Raw genomic sequence first — 4,320 nt, 5'->3', positions numbered from 1 at the left:
TCTTTTCTATTTCTAGTTATTTTGGCCAAAGTTTTATTTATTTTATTTATTTTTTTCAAAAAAAACTCCTTTCATTAATTTTCTGAATGATTGTTTTGTTTTCAATTTCATTAATCTCTGATTTGATTTTGGATATTTATTTTCTTCTACAGGGTTTGGGCTTAGATTGTTCTTCTTTGTCCAATTCCATAAGATGGCTTGTGAATTTGTTAATGTGCTCTCTTTCTGTTTTTCAAATGTAGGCATCTAATGTGAAAAATTTTCCTCTCCAAACTGCTTTTGCAGTATCCCACAGTTTTTGGTAGCTTGTGTATTCATTGTTGTTATGTTCAAGGAAGTTAATGATTTCCTATTTTATTTCTTCCTGCACCCATCTTTTATTCAACAGAATTTTGTTTAATTTCTTTGCCTTTGTGTGGGGTTGAACGTTTTTGTTAGTGTTGAGTTCTACCTTTAGTGCCTTATGGTCTGAGTAGATACAAGGTAAAATTTCAACTCTTTTGATTCTTTTGAGGTTTGTTTTGTGGCCTAGGGTATGATCAATTTTGGAGAATATTCCATGGGGTGATGCAAAGAATGTATATTCTTTATCTTTGGTATGGAGTGTTCTATCTGTGTCTTTCAAGCACAGTTGTTCTAGGGTGTCACGTAAATCTCTTATATCTTCATTTATTTTCTATTTAGCGAATCTGTGCAGCTCTATAAGAGGAGTGTTAAAGTTCCCTGTTATTATTGCATTATCGGATATCATATTGCACAGACAGAGCTAGGTTTGTTTAAAGAATCTGAGAGCATTTAAATCGAGTGCATAAATATTTATAATTGAAACGTCTTCTTGTTGTATTTTTCCCTTGACCAATATAAAGTGACCATCTTTGTCTTTTTTGACTTTAGTTGCTTTAAATCCACATGCATGTGGAAATAAGATTACAACTCGTCTTTTCTTTTGAATTCCATTTGCCTGAAAACTTGTCTTCCAACCCTTCACTCAGAGTTTCAATTTGTCTTTTGAAGCCAGGTGTTTTTCCTGCAGACAGAAAATGGATGGCTTGTGTTTTTTAATCTGTGTCTCTTCAGTTCGAAATTCAAGCCATTAACATTTATTGAGATACTTGATAAGTGTGGTAGTGTTCTATTCATTTTATTTTGTGAGTCCATTGCTTATTTTTATCTTTTGCACCATTGTGGAAGTTAGGTTCTGTCCTTTAGTTTCTGAGTCCTTAATTTGCTGCTGATCCTTAGTGATGGTCAGTGTGTAGAACAGGTGGAAGTATTTCCTGTAGAGCTGGTCTTGTGGTGAATTTCCTCAATGTTTCTATATCAGTAAATGATTTGATTTCTCCATCCATTTTAAAGTTTAGCTTAGCAGGATATAGAATTCTGAGCTGCAAATTGTTCTGTTTAAGTAGATTAACGGTAGATGACCATTATCTTCTTGCTTGGAAAGTTTCATTAGAGAAGTCTGCAGTCCCTCTAATGGATTTGCCCCTGTAGGTCAACTGGCACTTGCTCCCGGCAGCTTGCAGAATCTTTTCTTTTTGTTGACTTTGGACAGTTCATCACAATGTGTCTTGGAGAAGCTCTGTTAGAGTTGAAGCTACCGGGGGTCTGATATCCTTCTGAAAGGAGTGTGTCAGAATCTTTGGTAATATTTTGTAAATTTTCTTTCATAATATTCTCTAGTATGGCTTCCATTACCCTGGGGCATTCTTCTTCCCCTTCAGGGATTCCTATAGCTTGTGTGTTGGAACACTCCATAAAGTCTCATAATTCCGTCATTGAACATTCTGCTTTCTCTCTCTTCTTTTATGCTTCTTTAGCTATCTGAATTATCTCAAGCACTTTGTCTTCTATCTCCAAAATTCTTTCTTCTGCCTGGTCTAACCTGTTGCTGATAGTTTCTATTGCATCTTTAAGTTCCATAATGACTTGCTTCAATTCCTTCAGCTCTGCTATATCCTTTCAATATTCATATCGTTCATCTCTTATTTGATTCTGTTTTTGGATTTCCTTTTGTTTATTTTCCAGTTTGTCAGCAGTTGTCTTCATTGTTTCCATCATTTCCTTCATTGTTTTCAACATGTGTATTCTGAATTTCCTTTCTGTCATTCCTAACATTTATTTATAGGTGGAATCCTCTGCAGTAGCTTCCTTATATTCCCTTGGAGAGGTTTCTCTGGACTGGTTCTTCATGTTGCCAGGAGTTTTCTGCTGATTCTTCCTCATGAGTGATTTCTTTTATCAGTTTCCTTGCCCTAATTTTCCTTTCACTTCCTCTTACTCTTTAATTGGTCGTACCAGTTTTCTACTGCTTTTGTCCTGTTTTGGGGTCCAGAAGTTTCTTGCTGACTCTCTTTCTCCTCAAAGGGATGATTATAGACTGTTATCACTATTCAGAGATTCTTGGATTCTTATCTCTCCAGAATCACTATGCCCAGTTACAAGGAAGCTGTTAGTCAGCTGCCATCTTTTTGTATCTGGAAATCTAAATATTTTTTCAATTCATCTATCTGTTTTAGATAAGCCTGGTCCTTATTTTTTTTTATGATCTTGACAAATAGAATTGGTCGGGTCTTCTGGGGAATGTCAAACACACATCAGTCATCTTGTGTTTCTCTGATGTTTTTCTCATGCTTAGATTGGAACTTATGAGTTTCGGAAAGATTACTACAAAGATGAAGTTTCATTTTCATCACATCATGAAGGGTAAGGGGAAGGGAGGAGGGAGGCCAAGTTGAGGGAGAGTAATCGGTTGGACCTCACCTATTGTGTACATTGAAAGGGTACATGTTGGGCAGCACCTGTGGCTCAATGTGGTAGGGTGCTAGCCTCATATACCAGAGGTGGAGGGTCCAAACCCAGCCCCAGCCAAAATGGTAAAAAAAAAAAAAAGGAGAAGTTTCTCTTGTAAAATGTTTTGGCACAGTAACTGAGATAACGCCGGAAAGGCTATGTTAACCACTGTGATAAAAATGTGTCAAATGGTTTATGAAGTGAGTGTATGATGCCCCATAATCATATCATTGTATACAGTTATGATTTAATAAAAAAATAAATAAATAAATAAATAAATAAATAAAAAGGAAAACATAGTGTACATGTCAAATCTATTAAGAGTAGAGTATAAATGTGTTAACCCAACAAGTAAGTAAAGTGAAGGTTATGTTAACCAATTTGATGTAAACATTCCAAAGTGTACATAAAATCAGCACATTGTACCCCATTAATGTATGAATGTGCACAATTGTGATTTAATTAAAAAAGGGTATATCCTATCAATGTGGCTCAATATTTGTCAAGCTGACTTTGATCCCCTGGCTAAAGTAGTGTTTGTCCGCCTTCTATGAAGTTACTGGATTTCTATTACCATACTTTTTGCTCTAGAAGCAAGTCACTGGATCCAGGCCACACACAAAGAATAGAGGGGTATTTAGGCTGGATCCACTTAGTAAAGAGTGGTATATGTACATACATTATTTCAAGTTATTATGCTTTGAATATTAATCTCTTCTATTTATTCACTCATTAATATACAGATAGATTTATGGACATTTACTTTGTATCTCGGGTATAACACAATTCTGTTATTTATTTTCGTTCTTACATTTTTCCATCCTTGGAAATTGGGAGCTCATAGATTTTGGCTCCAGTGTCCCTATGCCCTATCCTCATCGTTATGCCTTCTTTACTTTCTGACACTACATGCTCAAGCATGTAGTGCTCAAGCCCTAGAAATAGCTATTTCTATAAGAAGCTGAGCAACACTTTTTAAATGCTGCTCAGGTGATTCTCATTTAGAATAAGTGGGAACCACTGTAGTAGAATATTTAGAAATAAACTTATCCTACAGCAAGCACACAAAGTAAATTCAGTGTGAGCTTAAAATGACATGCTTTTTTCCCAGAGGCTTAACAGGCTTGGACCCCCATGGGTTACTCACAGAGTTAGGCTTTTTTGGAATTGTAAAATTCCTTAGGCCTTTTCTCTGAAGCAGTACACCCCGTGAAGCCTGAGATCCAAGGGCATGCCACCCTTCCTCAGAGATATGGGCCAGAGGGTTGACATATGTTAACAACATATTGTCAGATGTCTATAGGTACTCTGCCCTGAAGGAAGGTCACAGTCATTACTTCATACTGAGTAAACTGAGTGAATGCTTGAAGATATTCTTTTATTAACTCTGTTCCCCTATAGCTGCTTTCGTCTTTGTGCCATGCTCGGAAAACTAGTCATTGTTTAGAGGAAGGGATTTACTACACAAGTGGTTACATTGACATGATAAATATTTCCTTTAAATTTAAAATTCAGCTAATAGACAAT

The sequence above is a fragment of the Nycticebus coucang genome, chromosome Y (assembly GCF_027406575.1).
Source record: "Nycticebus coucang isolate mNycCou1 chromosome Y, mNycCou1.pri, whole genome shotgun sequence".
Classification (NCBI taxonomy): Eukaryota; Metazoa; Chordata; class Mammalia; order Primates; family Lorisidae; genus Nycticebus; species Nycticebus coucang.
This window is presented reverse-complemented; position numbering follows the sequence as displayed.